The sequence below is a fragment of the Rhipicephalus sanguineus genome, chromosome 7 (genome assembly GCF_013339695.2).
Source record: "Rhipicephalus sanguineus isolate Rsan-2018 chromosome 7, BIME_Rsan_1.4, whole genome shotgun sequence".
NCBI classification, from domain to species: Eukaryota; Metazoa; Arthropoda; class Arachnida; order Ixodida; family Ixodidae; genus Rhipicephalus; species Rhipicephalus sanguineus.
In genome coordinates this window covers 92,868,631-92,889,431 of record NC_051182.1, presented here as the reverse complement: position 1 = coordinate 92,889,431, position 20,801 = coordinate 92,868,631, and positions in this window count along the sequence as shown.

Below are 20,801 nucleotides of genomic sequence, written 5' to 3'. Positions count from 1 at the left end.
GCGAACCTCTCCGCGCTGTGGCCGAGATAATACCTCTGTATGCTTGGATAGTATGTAGACATGCAACGGTAACATCTCGGCAACAGAATCCAAATCTACACGGCGCTGGCGTCAATCAAACCGTTTCAGGACATGCAGCGGAGCGTTAGAGTTAAGCTAGCCGACGACTGTACATGTCTTTACCTATACATAAAAGTTAGCAACATGCTGAAGAATTTTCCCGGTATCCGCAAGAGCAAACAGGATTGATACCATGAAACTGGGAACCGACAAAAATGGCAAAACGAAGAAAACACGGGGCAATAATTCAATCGCGAACACGAAAGGCCATCTTATGCCACCGTCCCTATAGATCGACAAACACAAACATTGTGCGCGTTATTCATTATTGGGAAAGCGCGATCTGCGCCGACTGCTGTAAGGAAGAAGATGCTTTGTTCTGGTATGAGAGACTCCAGCAGCGAGAGGCTTTTGTTTTTGCGCAGAGCGCCATGGAAAGCCGCTGTCCTAAACAATGCCATTACCAGGATTCCTTTGTTTGAAGCATTCGCTGCGTGACGATGAGTTAGTGGACTCCTCTTTATGGTCGTTTGTTGAAATCGCCTTTTCTGCCGAAGAGTTGTGCTTTTGCGAGTAATGTCATCAGGTCATTATGTGCGGCCACACATAACATTCTCCCCTTTTTCCTTACAGAGATGCAATTCTCTTCGAGTTCTTGCGATAACTGTGGTTAGATTTTTTTTTTCTTTTCACCATGAAGGTGTTAAATCACGAAACACCAGCCTTGCGCGGAACAGGCAGTACAGTCACAGGGTAAGCTGGGGCGAGCGGCCTTAGAGCATGTTGTAAGCTCTCCTAGTCCACATCCACATTAGGAAGATAGCAGGGGAGCGAAAACGCCATACTAATGACATTTGTTCGGCCACCACCACCTTCGCCACTTCTACCTACTCTTCGTTACCAAATGAAGTCAATGCAGACTACTTTGCTTCTTTTCTGAGCTCATTTATTTCGTGCCTAATTTCACTTATGCATACAACACATGGAGAAGAAATGCTTTACCTTTTTCAAGCTGTTGTTTACACGAGATGCACCAGCAGAAGCTACGCAAGCGGTCATCCCCGTAGCGGCGCGGTGAATTAGCCCGGCTGTGCAAACTCGACGTACGTTGGGGTACACCAACGCTCTGCTGCTGCACCTTCTGCTAATTCCCTTTTCCTCGGCAATCTGCATCCAAATCAGGCTCTTGAAGAAGGCGTCCTCCTAGTGCCTGTCAGTTTTGTCGCGCTGCACGGGGTAGTTCGTAATTGTACACTCTGGCCGCCATTTTGAAATGGCGACTGGAACGGCTCACATACAAATGCAGCCAAAATTTAGCTTTCGGCGAAGCAGAATGGCGTTCCGCTATCGCCGTGGTGAAAAAGGTGGTCCGAGACCGATCGAAATCCTCGCCTAGTTTTCCGCCCAGTTAGGCGGCGTAACGAGCGCAGCGAAAGTATTAGAGAATATGTAAAATAGAACTGATTTTTTTCTCAACCATGCATGTATTCAGTGAAGGTGTTAAGTTGCTGTTGCAATATGCGTAATGCACGGACATGATCAGCAAGCGCAGACTACAATAAATTAAAACACGAGTTCTGGGTGTTGATATGCGTGGTATTCGTACTCGAATTCTCAACCTTCCGAGGATGCTGCTTGAATCACTATACCAAGATACCATTTCAATTCCTTCAATAATGATATAAAATATGCAGTACTTTGTTAAGCTTTCTGTTTAATGCATTTGAAGTAGATTACTCCTGGCTCAATGGCATGTACTTAAGCACACTGAACAACAGGCTCTCATCAATGGCGCTGAGCTTCATCGGCGCAACATGTTTTCAGGAGTGCTTGCTTGTGTCATGGTATCCCCATCATACCACAAAAAGGCGAAATAACAGTTTCCCAGTATTGTAATTGACGGCGTTTGTTGGCCACCATGTTGCGTGATCGAAATGGTCCAAAGTTGTCACAGTACTTCGTATATTATGAGATAACCACGCCCCTCACTCCGCCGTGCTCACCTCTTATGTGTGCTAGGGTTGGTCGATTAAAATTTTTAATCGATTAATCGTTAATCGTTCATCGATTTAGCCTTTCATCGATTAATTGATTTCTATGTGATGTTTTAATCGATTAATCGATTAATCGACATTTTTTATGGGTGCTTTAAAAAAGATATTTCATTGTTTGAGAGGCATTGTTTGTGTTTGATCTGACCGAAGTCTTTCTACCAGACGCGCTAGAGATCACATGTGCGCATTTGCGCCTTCGTGAGAATTCGCACTTTTGCCCAATGGTTACAGGGGGCCCGTCGTATTTGGGTGATGTCACGGATTCAAGGATCTGTGGCCATCATCCATGGACGATTCGGCCGCAGGTCGTATTTCCTCGAAGCCTGCCTCCTCGAGCGCACCGAAATCGGAGGCGTTGTCGGCTGCCACACTGGTCGAAAAGACGCACCGGAAAGGTGCAGCGTGGCAAAATCCCACGAAAGGCAAAGCAGAGACGAGGAGGAAGAGGAAGTAAATAAGGCGCTCGCACTCGTAGGGACGCAATCTTTTCTCCGTTTGTACGTTAGATATTGTGGAAGCCTTCGATAATACTATAATTGAAGACTGACGTGATCTCTTTTTTGAGGTCACCCATGCGAGATGGCACAGCCACATACTGGCCTGAAACACACCACTTATTATTATTATTATTATTATTATTATTATTATTATTATCTGGTGTCTTACGTCCCAAAACCAGGAGATGATTATGAGAGACCCCGTTTCGGAGGGCTCCGGAAACTTCGACCATCTGGGGTTCTTAAATGTGCACTTAAATCTAAGTGCACGCCCCTCAAGCATTTTCGCTTCCACCGAAAAAGCGGCTGCCGCGGCCAGGATTCGATCCGGCGACCTTCGGGCCAGCAGTCGAGCCCCGTAACCACTAGACTACCGTGGAGCCCGAACTGTCAGCGTGTCATGTATCAGACATTAGAACATAAAAACGAAAAAAGTAGAAATTTAAGGGCTCGGTTTTCTTTGTGAAGCCCAAAGAAAAACACATATATTACATGTATACAGTGGACTAGGGGATGACCGCCGCTGCAGCTCAGTTGGTAGATCAACGGATGTGTTACTCGAAGGTCGCAGGTTCGGTCCCTGCCAGCGGCAAGTTTCCTTTTCGTCCACTTTACTTTCTTCACATTTACATCATAGTTACTACAAATAACATCCCCTATACTTTCCTTGGCTTTTTTGTCTGTTAGTTCTCACTACAACACATTGCATTTCGCGACTGTCCTTTCGCGTAACAGCAGTACACGGGGGCCTCTATAGGCTGGCTGTCGTGGGAGTGCGAGCATTAGTTGAAAGCTGCATTTCTCCCGGGTCTGTTAGACCATTTTCATAATTCACGAGCGCGCTTCCTTGCGCTGCATATTCGCCGCACTAAAGGCGGCACCTGTTCTGCTTGAAGTGGACACGAGGTCGTAGTTGCACGTACTGGGGTTTGTCTATTATGTGTGTTTATTTCAATAGAGCTGAGTCTACATTTTCCGCGTCATAGCGCAAGCAAGCTACGCTTGAACACGCTGTTTGGGGAAGTGGCTAGACTAACTACTATGAACTGGGTTAACTGCATCGCAGGAAAGCTAGCTTTACAATAAGGAAAAGGGTATATATACTCTATAAGGCGGACATTTGGGCTAGTTGGTATATAGTATAATGAAAAATATAATTTGCTTCCTTGACCCCTTTGTGTTATATATATATATATATATATATATATATATATATATATATATATATATATATATATATATATATATTGTAGCATCTGGATAACAACTGTGTTGACACCAAGGGAAAGACGAAAAAGAAGACGTTGGGATAGTGGGTGTGAGCCACGGTGGTTTTGACCGTAGGAGAAAAAGGGCAAGAATGGCTTCGTTCAGGAACGATGCTTGAGGTTTGCATTAAACAGTGAGACCTCTTGCTTCGCACGTCTTGTTACATTTGGTGGCAGCGGTGCTCACCCATGCTCCCCCGAAACCAGCCGGACTCGCAAGACTTGACTCCACGGTCGCCCGCTTCACAGCCCGATGCCTGCGAACTCTTGTACCGACAACGGCCCCCAGTCGTTTCGCACCGCAGACAGCCCTGCAACTACGTCGGACTTCAGCCATCCGTATGAGGCCTTTGGAGACCAGCTGGCCACGCGCCTTCTCTCCGTGGAGGCCATGGTGACACATCGGCTCTCCGCTACGGTTAACCTCCTCGCAGACCTCGCTGCCCGTGTTGCTACACTCGAGTCGCCTTCCACTGCTGCTCCACGAGCTACACCACCAGCTGAACAGACGGCCACAGAACATACACCTTCTCAGCCTGCGGACCACCTTTCAAGTACAGGTCGTCTGTCATTGCGTCCTCCTACCTACGATGGTACCACGTCATGGGCAGCCTTTCGGATTCAGTTTGAATCCGTTGCCTCTTTTAATTGCTGGACATCAGAAGAAAAACTCTTCCTCCTGGTTGCTCAACTTCGTTCTACGGCAGCGGAGTTACTGAACTGTCTTCCACGTGTCGGCCGTTCCACATACAACGACTTAGTATGTGCGCTCGAGGCTCGGTTTGGGGACGCCCCATTCCGATCACTATACATCGCGCAATTTCGAACGCTGCGTCAAGGGCAAGCCACACTCCGTGACCTCGCTGATACAGTCGAACGGTTATCATGCAAAGCGCTCACAGGATGTTCTGAAACTACGGTGGATCTTATTGCTACCCAGACGTTCGTCGATGCCATATGCGACCGTGGTACACAGACCTTCGTGCGCCTCGGCCGTCCTGCCAACCTTCGGGCAGCACTGGCGCTTGCTCTAGAAGCCCAGGTTGTGGAGCCGCCGGTTCCAGCTTCGCGCGGCCTCTCCGCGCCAACTCAACAAGGTTCACCGTACTACAACAGTGCTGAGGGCCACTTACAACGAACTTCACCTGCCCCGTGCTGTTACAAGAGCCCTGAGGTAGGCCGCTACGCCCGTTGTAGTTCACAGGCTCCACAGGCGGAAAGCTCGTCTCTACAATCGCCGCAGGAAGCCCCTAGCCTCAGCCATCAAACGCACCTCTTCTCTCTTGGCACATGGTCAGGCATACCAAAAGTAACAGTGCAACTGGGTAACCTGAGCTCTCCTTCTGAAGCTCTGATAGACACCGGCGCAAGTCTTTCCTTTCTGCGCGAAGATTTCCTCCCACCTGGCGCACTGCTAGACGACCCGAGAAGCCCCGGTCCTTCAGTGCTATTCCTTGCCGATGGAACTGTCGTGCAGCCACTCGGTGAGACCTGTGCAGTAATTTCAGCGTTTGGAAAAACGATACGGCAGCCGTTTGTGGTAGTGCGCGACCTGGTCGCTCCAGTGATCTTGGGCTGCAACTGGTGCTCTGCGATGGAACTCCGGTTGGATTTCAAGAGTGAGGACTACATTGTGGCCCTGAATAACCCCTCCCGCAGCGCTGCTGGCGTCATACCGGCCACAGCGAATATTCCTGCAGAGACCCTCACACACCGGTGGCGCAAGTGGTTGCACGAACGCTGCGTTGACTTTACAGATATTTTGAGGGAGCTGCTTACATGGGCTACGAGTAGTCGTCCTCTGCTACACAACGTTTTTCACCGTATGTGGCACCGAATCCACGTTCCAAGAAGCTTTCCGTCGGCTCGACGGACGACACCGGCTGTGTCATTTATGGACTGCCACAAGACGCAAACGTCAACACCAGACTCTGCACCACTCCCGTCGTGGCAGGTCACGTTAGCGTCATCGGTCACCATACCTGTCGGATCCGCTGTCTGGGTCCCTGTTCACTTGGATGGCAAGACTAGCTTTGATGGCGACATGTTAATCGAACCTTTCTTGTGCTCCCGGCCGTCGTTGGAGTTTGCCACACCACGGGCTGTTGTCTCATGCGCACGAGGTAATTTTAGTACCTTTGTTCTGAACTTATCCGACCATGATTTGCATCTGACCACCGGTACAGTTCTCGGCGAGTGCACTACCCCTTCTCAACCTGCTGTCCTTGCCACGGTACAAGCGGCGCATTATTCGTCTAGCAACAACTGCCAACTTAACTGGGACGACTTCCACTTCGGCCCGGACTTAACGACTTCACAAAAGCATGACATACAGTTGTTGCTGCAGAAATATCGCCGCTGCATCGCGGTTACGCAAAAAGAACTTGGTCGCACAAACGTATTGCGACACACGATTCATACAGGCTCCCATCCACCCATACGCCACAATCCACGTCGCCTTTCCTTGGTAGAACGAGCAGAAATCTCAGCCCAAGTCGAAGACATGCTCGAACGGGGCGTTATTTCTCCTTCGTCAAGCCCATGGTCCTCGCCTGTGGTCCTGGTGAAAAAGAAAGACGGTACAACTCGATTTTGTGTGGACTACCGCCGATTGAACAGTGTCACAAAGCCCGACGTCTATCCCCTCCCTCGTCTCGACGACGCTTTAGATCGACTACACGGAGCGCAGTTCTTCACCACCTTGGACCTGCTCTCCGGATACTGGCAAGTGGAGCTAGATCCTGAAGACTCAGAGAAAAGTGCCTTCATAACCCCTAATGGCTTATATCAATTTAACCGCCTTCCTTTCGGCCTTTGCAATGCTCCCGCGACATTTCAGAGGCTAATGGATCGCGTTCTTGGGCACTTAAAGTGGAGCATGGCCCTGGTGTACTTAGATGACATCATCGTTTATGCTCCAACAATCGAGGAGCACCAAAAAAGGCTCGAGCTCGTATTGAGTGCCTTCGAAAGGGCAAATCTCCGGATAAATCCTTCTAAATGTTATTTTGGCTTCTCCGAAGTGACGTATTTGGGCCATGTTGTAAGTGCTCGCGGCCTCAGCCCTGACCCGTCCAAAGTAAGCGCACTGGCCACCATTCCGCCTCCGACTACGGCTAAGCAACTCAAAAGTTTCTTGGGATTTGCGTCCTATTTCCGCCGCTTTATCCCTGGCTTCGCAGTACGCAGCAACCCGCTGAATGTACTACTCAAGAAGGGTACAAAATGGCACTGGGGTCAAGAGCAAGAAGCCGCCTTCGCCGACCTTAAAAGTGCGTTGCAGTCGCCACCCACACCAGCCCACTACCGGGAGGACGCGCACGTAATCATTCATACCGACGCCAGCGGTCTTGGGCTTGGAGCTGTTTTACTGCAAGCCGATCCTGATGGCCACGAACGCCCCGTCGCCTTTGCTAGTCGACGGTTAAGTGAGCCTGAAAGTCGGTACCATGCGTCTGAATTGGAGTGCCTAGCGGTAGTTTGGGCGGTGGAAAAATTCAGGCCCTACGTATACGGCAAGTCGTTCACCATTGTTACCGACAATAGCGCTCTCCGCTGGCTTCAAGCGAAGAAAGACCTCAGCGCGAAATTGGCACGTTGGGCGATCAAACTGCAAGACTACTCTTTCAAAATCGTCCATCGCAGTGGCTCTCAACACCAGGACGCAGACTATCTGTCTCGAAACGCCGCACCTCAGAATTCCCCAGCGCCAGCTCTCGCATTTCTTGATCTTCGGGCAGCTCAACATGCAGACAAGAATGTCGAGGACATTACTCGCCGTCTGTCTGGCGCACTGCCGACTAATATTCATCGTTCAGAAAAGTTGAAAGCTGCTTACGCTCTTCGGGATGGTATTCTGTGTCATCGCACCCCGAAAACCTCTCCTTGGCTTCCTGTCGTGCCGCAAAGTGTACGATAGTCCGTGCTTTTTATGTGCCACGACGCGTTTGCGGCTGGTCACCTTGGCCAAACGAAAACGCTGGCCAGACTCCGTCAACGTTTCTGGTGGAGAGGCATGGCATCTGACGCACGTCAATATGTGTCCTCTTGCTCCATATGTCAGCACAGGAAAGCCCCACCTCATCCCATACAAGTACCTCTTCAACGCATACCGCCACCGGAGGCCCCTTTTGATGTCATTGGCATTGATCATCTGGGGCCACTACCACGCACCCGGCGGGGCAACAAGTTTCTGATAGTCGCAACCGATTACCTAACGATGTGGACCGAAGTTCAAGCCGTCCCTGACTCCTCTGCGACTCATGTTATTTCTTTCGTGACCGAACGCATAGTGCTCCGCCATGGCACACCACGAATGTTGATCACGGACCGCGGCACGCCATTCATGTCTCGAGCTTTTGAGAGATTGCTACACCAGTACGGAATCCGCCAAGCTGCTGCCTCACCAGAACACCCACAAACGAATGGACTGGTCGAACGCACCAACAGAACGCTGGCTGACATTATTTCTCGCTACGTGAGCCCAGAGCACGATGACTGGGACGACTTCGTGGCGTCTGCTGCGTTCGCTCTGAACACTGTCACGGCAAGAAACTACTCGAGAGACCCCCTTCGAGCTTGTATACGGCAGAATACCAAAGCTTCCTCAGGAGTCACTTCTCGGCATTGATCTGTCCAATGCAGAGCCCGACGGGTCAGAAGCGAATACTACCGCTCTCCTTCAGCAAGCACGCCACCGAGCACGCCTAGCTATTCTACACAGCCAAGCAGCTCAAGCTCCACTAACAAAGCAGCGCCAATCTACGCCGTTTCTTGTCGGGGACCTCGTGTTAGTGCGACGCACACAGCGTGTACCAAAGCGTTGTCAAAAGTTCTTGCCGCGCTTTTTCGGACCCTACAGGGTCGTTAAGCAGTTAGGGCCAGTGACATTTCGTCTTAGCGCTATTGCTGAGCTGAAGGACAAGCGCACTAACCGCGCATTTCCAGCCCATGTCACTGACATGAAACTCTATGTGCCACGAGATTTGTGCGCAACCTTTTCTTTACAAGGTGCTTCAGCCGACAGAGGCGGGGGGGCGGAAAGTGTAGCATCTGGATAACAACTGTGTTGACACCAAGGGAAAGACGAAAAAGAAGACGTTGGGATAGTGGGTGTGAGCCACGGTGGTTTTGACCGTAGGAGAAAAAGGACAAGAATGGCTTCGTTCAGGAACGATGCTTGAGGTTTGCATTAAACAGTGAGACCTCTTGCTTCGCACCTCTTGTTACAATACATATATGTGTATATATATATATATATATATATATATATATGGATCACTTCTTTCTGTCGCCATCACCATACTTCATCACTATTTTTCCCCCGTTGCATTTTCCCCAGCGCAGTGTAGGAGGCCCAGGCGTACAAGCTCAGGCCACTCTCCTTGCCTTCTGATATATTTTCTCTCTTTCATTCATTAGTAAACAATAATCTTTTATTTGCTCAGGAGTAAAATATAATGCCAATAAGAACCAGTCAAGAAATAAACAACGCATATCACAATATGCCACCTCTTGGACCACTGTATGGTGCAGATAAACAAGGCAAAAACAACAAATAAACCTGAGAGTTACATACTAATAATATGTGGGGTTTTACGTCCCAAAACCACGATATGATTATGAGGGACGCCGCAATGGAGGGCTCCGGAAATTTTGGCAATCTGGTGCTCTTTAACGTTGACTACATTGCACAGTACACGGGTCTCTACCATTCTGCCTCCATCGAAATGCGACCGCTGCGGCCGGGTTCGAACCCGCTTCCTTCGGGTCAGCAGCCGAGCGTCGTAACCACTGAGCTACCATGGTAGACCTGAGAGTTAAATAAAATACCCAAGAAAGTTGCCATAGATACTGCAGGCGAACAAAATCACTAGTTTATCAAAGTCAAGGAGAGCGGGGTTTGTGCGATGAAACACGATGAAACAGCGCGGAGCCGAAACCAACACAAATAAACTTAAGAACTAGACGATGCATTAGCACGCCTGAAATCTACAGAAAACACTAAACTTCGCTGCTGAGCGTTGGCGCACTGCCTTGCTGCTTTCATTAAATAAAGCCATAGCGCTGAAAACACAGGGACCAGGGAAGACGTCCTGCGAAGAGGACGCAGCTTTTTGAGCGAACAGGAATTTCTAACAGCCCAACTTTTTGAAACATAAAAATCGCTTATGTAATAGAAGAGCGACCTGATTTTCAGGATACGTTACACAAAAGATCTTGGCTATGTAGCGAGATACCGATAACTTATCCGTAGAGGCGGATTCGTGCCTTCGGGAACGAGGTCTTCAACTTTGTAATTTTGCTCATCGTCATTTTTCTTTGGAGGATGACTCTTTGGTACATTAATTAAGTGGGCGAGAAGCAGTTGATATCTAAAGAGTTTCCGTCGCTGGCTTCGAGTAATGCTTACCATCTGTATCACACATCGCAGTTGTCGTTTTTTAACCTTCTGTGAACAACGTCTACACCGTGCTCCTATTGCGATTGCTCGCCATTATGACATGTCAAAGGAAACAGTGTATACACCAAAATGTAATAATAACGCAATATAGGAAGCAAGCATCACGTGCACTTAGCCGACGGTTAACCAGCACTCGATATAAGAAAGGGGGGCGAGAGGAGGTGAATGAAGTAGGCTGTGCGCGATGAGAAGCGGTCGATCAAGTGCATCTCTGCCTCGTCGGTGTGGGGCCGCCTCCTGCCAGGGCTTGAAGCCTTGGGCAGGGCTTGGAGGTAGACGCTGTAGGCGACGGAGACCAGAGCGAGTTCATTTTTGCCTCTATAGGATAGGGCCGCCGCCGGCTTTGGGCTCGTTCTGCTAGCGTACGAATATGCGCGGTAGTGAAAAAGAGTATAGCTGGGCTCAACTTCTGCATCTCGGCATCGCCCGCCTCGCACTTATGCGCACCGGCCAAGGGGTGGTGTTGGGGGGGGGGGGTCTGTAATAGATTAATCGAAGAGTTTTAATCGATTAATTCGATTAACTGAAAGGCGGAAATAGATTACGATTAATCGATTAACGGTGCGCCTTTAATCGATTAATCGATTAATCGTTCAACGATTTCACCATCCCTAATGTGTGCAGTTAAGAAGTAATACATGCAATTAAGTCAACCAGTATCGAATAAATTGAGCTGTGTACAGTTTGAAGTTGAAATCATACGTTAAATAGTGCTCTCCTTGATGGTAACAAAGAATGCTTGCAGACTTGGGGGTCGCTTCGGGAGAATTTCCGCAGGTTTATTCCTTAGGTAATGCAATGTCCCTATAAGCAAAATGAAAAACGAGGTAGAAAAAAAATGGCACGCAGCAAGGCTATCCAGAGGCTGAATTCGCAAACCTTTTCGCTTTTAAGTGCTCTTTCCCTTTGTTCAGCCAGCTTTATAGATGACATGTCCCGCATCGTGATTGCCTGAAATATTTTCTTGCGAAAATTTTTAGCGTAGAACGTTCCTTAAGTACGGCGCCAGATGAACAGTTCGGTTGGCTTCTCTGCACAAAGGGCTGAGCTAAGGGCTCAAACATTGAAAAGAAATGAGAAAACTGGATCTCTCTGCAAATACAGTTTCTGATCATGTCCTGAAGCTTATAATTGGCTCTATTATTAAATCGGGAAGCTATAGCGACGTCCCATATTGCTGAATGCTTTGCTGTTTAGCCTTTGATTTGACGTTCCTGTTAAAGTACACACGTCCTTGTAGATTTACGCGCCTTTTTTTGTACGACATTCCTTTTCAATTCTTTTTGCTTACTCGGCAACCTTCAATGTCGACTTTTTAACTTCTAAGTGGACGAATTCTGTAGACTTCCGCTCACTGTTTCTTCACTGGTTCCCTAGGGCTTGTTCTGTTTGTCAAGCCGCTTGCTAAGCGGCTGCTGCCTACACACACTCAATGATTTGCCAAGAAATTTCGGACATGTAGTGTCGCGTGCCCGGTTGCTCTTAGCCAATGGTCCATTTGATGCAATTGGGCACATATGTGCTGTTACGTGCGCAGTGGTACATTGTCATGACACAAATCCTCTTTTCTAAAGTTGCCTGGTTGCGCAAATACACAGTAGCACATATGAAGCCGACAAAATTGTGGTCAAAGCGGTAAGATTTTCACGGAGTCGCAGGAAACTGCGCGAAGCCCTCGAAAGATGTTAATTTTTCTAAAATAAGGAGGCGTGCGTAATGACTTCAAGCTGGTGAGCGCAGGAAAGCATTTCCAAATGTCATAAAGGGATACGTCGCAGTCCAAGATTATATCTCTCGAGAACCGTTGTCAGCGATGAATGTAGCACGAAAGACGACACATATAAACTCTGCTGCTATAATAGAAGTCACCAGTACGAACCATACACATGAAAGAACAAACAAAAACGAGGCTAGCGCAGAACTCCTCTGCTGACCTAAACTGGGAACACGAGCTGTCGCGAGGCTCGTCGGTATGATATAAAAACACTAACCTCTTACTAAGCTATCCGAGGCATGTTTGCCCACACTGGCAAATATTTTGGGCTTGTCAATATATTTTTCGGGCTGTGTTAAATACTTCCCGAACATTTTTCTAGTTTTAATATTTGGTCACTTTATTGAACACTGCTAAATTATCTTCTCGAGATTAAAGTTCTTTCGAAAATTTACGTGAGCATTCATATATACATATATATATATATATATATGTATATATGAATGCTCACGTAAATTTATATATATATATATATATATATATATATATATATATATATATATATATATATCGTTTCTCCCTCTTTTTTTTCTCAATAATGATCGACGAACTGTGTTGTCGATACATTTTTTAGAGAAATGTCAATATAACGTGAAACAATGCAAAAGCAATTTTGTGGCGGCATTGGCAAACGATAAATATGGGATATGAATATGCTCTTTCTGTTATGATATAAGGGGTATTTCAAAAACAAAAGAAACAGGAAGGACGTACAAAGTTGAGTGCGTAAGGGGAATCTGCGCTGTGAAAAAGGCAAACAGACGGAAAGAAGTTGAAGCTACGAAAACGCGCATTTTTTACATACTTTTCGGTGTCCATTACTTACCGGATAAAAATGCTGCCTAATTATCAGTCGACAGAACAGGTACCATTAGGAATAAGAACTTTCGCCAGTGTTATTACTCATTATATAGCAAAAAAATGCCTGCGGTCAGACTGCTAATAATGTCTGCACTCAGAACGCTAATAGTGGTGGACATTTCCGAACGTATGGGTACATCTGGGATTACAGTGGCATCTACCACGACTAATGTATGAGCAGCCGACGCGTTTGAAAAACATATAAGATTGAAACGGCCGACAACTGTGCTTTTTGTGATGGCTGTTATCATTGTCAGTATGACATATATTTTTACAAGATACAATTTCGTCCAAGAAAGTGTCTATTTTCAGTTAGGGCTACCGTTACTCCGTTTCCTACTTCCCAACACGACCCTAATCGCGCGCACACATACACGTAACCAATTCATGAGTGTTCGTTTCTTCACAAGCTCCTGTATATAATTGTTCGCGTTAACTAACAAAGCAGCGCTATTGTATCAATAACATAGGATAATGATAAATACCTGTTTGCAGATAATGTTCTTCCGATAAAAGAACCTGTCATGCAATCGCCAATATCTGTTGGGCCAGTTTCTCACCTTCTCTCAGTGCACAGTGCTTGGTTTTTTATTTATTGCTAAATCTATGCTGCATGCTACTCTGAGTACTATGCTCACCACAGCAAAAAGTGAAGGTGAACAATTTCACATTTCAAGCTAGCAGAAAGCTCCGCGTCTTGTAGGAGCGGGCAATTCAACATATGGCTCAGCAGTAAAGGATGCTTTGTACAGCCCCGTGAACACAAAATTTTCTTCTCTTCTTCTCTACTGCCGAGGCGGAGAAGAGAAAGGTTGCGTGCGAAAAAGATTGATCGCAAAAAAATGGCGAAACTTGCACTAAGCACTAAGTCACGCAAGCCTTGAAGCAGCGGAACTGGATGATTCTGAAGACTAATCTAGTTGCTTCTAGGTTGTTTCTAGGCCTTGGGTAGGTGATCAGGGTTGTTTCTAGGTCTTTCCCAGGCTTTAGCTAAGTGATGCTAGGTTGTTTCATAAATATCAAAATTTCTACAGACATCTGTCTGGCTAGGTGGGTCTGGCTCGTGGGCAAAACACCAACCCACATACGCAACGCCGGCCGCTTCGTCTAGCGTATGAAAGGCGTGACCGTGAGCAGCGATGGGTGCAACGTCTCGTTCGACGTCATGTCCCTGTTCACCAGTGTGCCCATAGCGCTAGCGGTGTCCTGCGCACGACAGCTTTGAATGAATACGAACTCTTGCGCGAAGGTGCCTGCCTGTCGCCTACCTGCCTGCAGAAAGAGTCAGCGGGACCGCGATGGGGGCGGCGACCTCCGTTACAGCTGCGAACCTCACAATGGAGCCCCTAGAAGAGACGGCACTACGCTCATTTACGGACAAGGCGAAAATATTTGTGAGGTACGTGGATGACTGTGTCTGCATTATAAAGAAGTCGGCTGAAGAGTGCTTCCTGCAACGTCTTAACTCGATCGACCAAGCGATGCAGTTCACGGTGGAACGAGAGCGAGACAGGACCCTTCAGTTTCGCGTCACTGCAGTCAGACGATAGGGCGAGCGCATAATCTTCTCGGTGCACAGAAAGTCAACCAACACCGGGAGGTATATGCATTTCACGTCCTGTCATCTGGCTGACCACAAAGCTTCCATAGTGTCCGCGCTCCTTCTACGTGCAACACGTCAGAAGGGGTGAGGAAGAGAGAAGAAGAGAGGATCATCACCGAGCTACGAAAAATGGACACACTGAGGCCTTCAGCCATCGGGTGTCACGCCTTGTATCGAGCGGGCAACCTCCGTAACGCGGAGAGCCACCTGCGAAAGACACACTACGGGACCCTCCTCCCTCCCTGGCCACTCCACCGGCTACAATAGTATCGAAAAAGCCAGCCCAACGCGTCGTCGTCCAATATGTGCCGGACATCAGATAACAGCTCTCCAGGGTTCTTTGAAAAGCGGGGGTCACGTTAAGTCATAAACTGGCACCGACGCTCGCCCGCTAGCTACTGAGGCCGAAAGACCGAGGCGTAGTCTACAAGGTGTGTTCTGATTGCCCAGCCAGCTACATAGGCGAAAGCCAGTGTTTCCCGAGATAATGCGCCAACAAAATAACGACGTCAGGAAGATGGGAGCGAAACGCAGCGCTCCTGCATAGCACTATGAGAAGCACGACCACAAAATCGATTTCGACGGCGCTTCTGTTCCAGAAACAGAAAGGAATCCAGGGAGGAACCTCTTCGCACATTCAGCAAATCTTGTAAACGTGAACCGCTCGCCAAGAACAATGCCCCCAGTATACGTCTACGGCCTCCGAAACGTGAGGGAAAGGGAAAGCCGGAACCGTGGTGAGAGATCAAGACACGGCGATGCTTCCATGACCAACACACTCACCCCCTGAGGAAGGGAGCGAATCGGTACCGAAACGTCGGGCTCTCTTCAAACTGTGGCTGCAGCCATTTCAACTTTTTAGGGCGTTTCTACGTTAATTCTCAGCGCAGAGAGGTTTGAGTTTAAACACAGAGTCACAGACATGACATTTATGTCCAACCAGAGACAAACTCGCGCCGAAACCAAGTGTTCCCACCTCTCATTCAGCTGCGGGCACGTCGTCCTTGGCGTAGGCCTTCCACCGCTTTGAGGCCTTCTCGTAGCCGCCGTTGCCTTTCCCGTTCCCTATAGTGTTGGGCTAACTGTTGCCTTCGTCCTTCTTAGCGGACCAGTGGTGGACAGCGGGATTCACCCACTTTTTATAGGACATAACCGTTTATGATGATGACAGTTTTCTGATAGGCAGCACAACTTCCTGTGGCACATACCCCTTTGTTGGGCTAACGTTGTCTTCATTTTTAGTGGACCAGTGGTAAGTAGAGAGATTTACCCAATTTCTTAGAGATATTTACCCACATACTCGTCTATTTTTTTAGATAGGGTCGGACACATTACTGCTAGCTTAAACAGCTTCGCAGTTAAAAGGTGAAAAGTAAATAGTCACAGAGAAGGTGTGGGTGCACGAAAACAAACTGGTGATCTCGTCGGTGCTGTATATATTGAAGTTTAAAGAAAAGAAACGCCACAGGAAAGCAGAAGACATGGGACAGGCAGTCCGACCATGGCATGTGTCCATGTGTCTTGCGTTGTCCTTCGACGCTTCTCTGAGCTGAACTTCAAGAACATTTCAGGTTGCATAGTATTGCGGACGCAGAGGAAAGACACTGATGTTGGAGCGGGTTGAATTGGGTTGGTTGGTACAGCAGTTATTAGTAAGAGCTCTCTCGTCACATTCACGCATCTTTCCCGGAGGTTTTTTTTTTTTTAGTTCAATGGCGTTTGGGTTCCTCGAAAAAGGGGATTGCGACAGTAAAAGGGGATCGCGGTTTTTGTGTAAAGAAGGTGCTGCCGAGCCATAATTATGAAACGCTTTATCTGTGCGGATACTTATGGTATTTTTTCATGTTCATGTTAGAATGGAAAGCGGTGGCCCTCAAGAAATAATTTTGGAGGAAAAACAGCATGCATGAACATAACCCAAACGGATGCTTATGCCGCCAAGCAAGTCATAGTGCGCCTCCCATGCGCAGGTTCAGAAGGGCATTGCTGTGCATCTGACGTCTACAGGCATTGTGTCAACATGTGGCTGATTGAACAACGAGATCTCAAGCCTTTTAAACTCTTGTACCTTTTCTTAATACTGTCTTCCTATTTATAGAATTATACTATTGCGAATGCTCAACATTGCAGGCAGGTCGCAATGTACAGAGTAGTAAATAAACATGCCATTTTTTTATTGTGTGTTTTCGACAGCACTCGAGGTCTGGGCAGCAATGTAGCAGTGACTAGTTGAGGAGCGTTGCTTGTTACAGCCCACGCAATTGGACTGCAACATTTACCTAACCTATGAGTTAAAGCGGATAATACTGTAGCGACAGCTGTTATGAACTCACAACAGCAACCGAATTTAGTGGCGGTATTGTCCCCCGTCACCGCAGCCCCCTGTGTCTGTCACAGCTCTCGCGAACAAGGTAGTTAGTTAGGTAGGTAGGTAGTAAACTTTATTCATGTCCTGAAGAAGTCATCACCCCGTTTTCATAGACGAAGGATCGCGGGCAGCACCTGCGTCGGAGAAAAAGAAAACTGGGTTTGAGCGTAGTTTGAATCCTGGCATTCTGCGCTGCATTCGTGTATTTTACCGCAGATACCCGCCGGTTCCTTGAAATTCTTCGCAAGGATTCCCAGGTTTGGCGGAGATCTGTACGTGGCGCCATCTCTCGGTGGTAGCAACGACATTCTGCCATAACTGAATGGGAAATAAGCGGAAAAAACTTAGAAAATCTGACGAAAAAAATATTGTTACCAAAAAGGACTTCCGGCTCCATGCAGCACAAATTCACTGGAACGTTTTGGCAAAATTGCAGTATCGCACTACAAATTGTGTGCCTCCCCTGCACAATCGGACACAGCCCATCCGAGAAACCCATGGCTTCATTGTAACATATTGTAACATTGTAAACACTCTGGGAAACCACGCGGTTTGTAGTGCGACACTGCAATTTTATCAGAATGTTCAAATAAGTATCTGCTGTATAGAATCGAGAGTCCTTTTTTAATAACTACCTGTTTTCGTCAGATATGGTATTATCTCGCCTACTTCCCATTAAGTTACGGCAGGCCACCGCTGTCAGCGACGAGAGATCACGCTTCATGCACATGTCCCCAAATCCTGATCATGAAGACTCTATACGAGCGTCATGTCGGACGAGGAGTCTCGTTAATAGATGTGATATTGTGTGGCAGAATAATAAAATAACACCAGGCATCGCACAGTGCGAACCGCGTAATGATTGAGTACTTCAAAGCTCCCCACGCATTGCAAAGGGCTGACCAAAGCGCGCAGCTAGGTAACTCACTGGTTTCAAAATGATGAACACAGGCATAGCCGGTGCTTCGCTTCATCGCAAAAGTGTAACGATTGACGGAGAAGTGGGCACCCTGCAACTGTACTTGCAGTAGTCGTCCAAGTAGAGTATATAACGGACTCTAGAAAGGCGGCTCCTCCAGCTTTCGCTCTGACTGTGCTGAGTGCTCCGCGGCAGGCGGCGTTTTTTATAACAGCTTTTACGCACTGCACTCTGCAGTAGCCTATAGAGATTGCATCATATATAATGGCAACGTAAAATAAAGACACAACTGCACAACAGCTTTACATAACATACCGTTGGATATAATAAGTTGTTTATTGCCGCGTTAGCACAGTTCGACAAGGAAGTTAAAGTATTGTCAGAATGCTAGAAAAATTCGCGCAAAAAAAAGTGTTCTCGCAAAAACGTTATCGCAGATCTTGTAGGATCGAGACTTGAACTGAAGGAATCACGTGGAATGTTGTTCAAGTACTATTTCGAAGATACAAGTAGCTTAAAAAAAAAGGTTGTGTTATTTATATGGAGGTGAGCTAAAGAAATGCGTTCACAAAAAAATGTGGACACTTTTTGATTTCTTAATAAGTGAATTTTTGTATTGGGCACTTAAAAAGGCCAGGAAATATCGCATCTATGGCACCAGTTCATTTCGAAAGTCAGCAATTGCGCAAATAACACTTCAGAAGGCAGTACGTTTGGGCGTGTCGGTAGTTCGTTTTACTTCAGAAACCATAGCGCACTAAACGGACGCAAGACAGATGAATATGGTAAGCGCTTGTCTTGACTTCACCTTCCCTTACAAACATTTATGTAGACAGTCTATAGACTATCTAAACTCATTTTGTAAGGGTTGTCTTGTGTTCGTTCGTGCGCTGTGGCTTCTTATGCGCAAATAACACTTTCATTTTCTGTTACTGGTACGGACGACTCAAATTATCAATTTTAAACTGTAATAACGGAACCAGTAATTATTTTTTTTGTAACCATGACACTAAAGACATATACATTATTCTTGTAACCAGGTTATCGTGAAAGCCTCTACAATATACTATACAGACGTGCGCCTGCGCCTGCTTTATGTATTTAGCGACGTTTTCAACTTGGATGAATACCTATGGAAGCAAATGAGAATTATTTAGTTTGCGTTTTTTCAACAACATATATTTTGCAATAACTGTTTATATTAAAACTTGTTTACCTATTTGCTTTTTTTTACCGCAAGGAATATGCCGCCCGTATGTTCGCAATATGAAGCACTACAAGGCAAAGTGTCACCGTCTTTGCCGATAACACATTTTTTAAAGCGGGAATGTTTGTCTGCTCTATTAGCCTAAAACTTGTCATCTGTTGAGTCCCAAAAGTTCGTTATGGTCGTGTATATCTGTATCTGCCTCTTAGTAGACGTCTCGACATAGGAAATTATTCAATTCAGGTCAGACTCTTGTTCTTCGGTTTAATGTATGTATACTTCGAAAAAGACGGACTTCATTCTTCAATGTATTTTCCTCTTTTGAAGCAGATGGCATTAGAGAGAAATCACAAATTGGTTTTCTTTTCTTTCACATGCCGTCGTTGTTTTACTTTGAAACGGAAATAAAGATTTTTGCACGAATTACAACATAAATTACTGCGAATGTTCCACAAACCAGTTGAAGGAAAGTCAGAACATGCACGTTTGCTTTATTCGTAAACAATAAACGACACCCTAATTTAAAATCTTGCAAATAATGAACAATCCTCTCGCAAATCTGCCTCGTTATTTTCGGATTCTCTTGAAGCCTTTCTAATGAGCATGTATATACCTAAGCACACGAGCATTCTTGGTATTGGCCCCAACGAAATGCGCGCGTTACATCACTGACCTCGTTTCTCCGGTGAATCTCTTTGGCGATAAGCACGCCCCAATCTCGATCTTGTTAGATAAGCATAGAAGCACCCTGAAGTCACGACTGATCTGTTTCCATGGCGACAAGGGACCTTGCATGCGGATACTCCGGGGAGCAAGTGGCCTGGGAATTCGACGGAGAGATAAACAGCGTTGCCGTTGCTCCGAGGCGTTAGGATTACCCCGGAATGCGCAAACGCGCGTTTGTTTTAGTGCGCACGAGCTTCGGATCAAAAAGATTTTAGTACTCAGTGCGCCGTAAAGGCAGGAAACTTCGCCTTTACGTTAGGTTGACTCGAGATGCGGTAAAATGCAATAGGCTCAAATGCAGCCATGAGGAGCGCGCCTTTTACTGCGCCGTTTATTTCACAACGTAATAAAAGAATGTATGCTTCACGTGTTCCGCAACCCTCGAGCTCAGTTTTCGTGCTTTATTGAGGTCTGGTATTTCGAAATGTTACCTTATAATGTCTCTACGTTCATACATCACGCCGGTTCGTGTATATATCGTAACCTCCGGACATCGCAAATGCGGATTGCGACTGATATCTGATCCAAGCTTGAAGCAATTATTCACTTTATAGAGAAGAAACTGCGAGTCCCATGTTGGCCTAGGCCGTTTAAACGAAATGTACTGCACCTATTTCACCTGTGGTATTTCGAAAGTTAGCTGTGGCGGTCGCCGACCACTGTATTTGAAATGTATGTGATATTCACAAACACACGGCTATGCGCATGACAAATAAACCGGTAAAGCTTACTGATATGCCCGTCGTACCTGCTTTAAGGCACGTTTTCTTTTGGTCAGTTATCACTGACCATTAGAAACCCATATTATAGTTTTTGTCTAACTGCTTCAATTCCCTACATCTTAAATTGTTCGTTTTTGTCAGAAAGCTTGTGACTTCGGATATGTCACACCTCGACGCCCATCTGTACTGTCCGTTTCGATTTTTTTATTCTGTCAAGTGGGCTTGAGTTTACCAAATACGCACCGCCAACTCACCCAAAATTCGAATCTTTTTAACGTG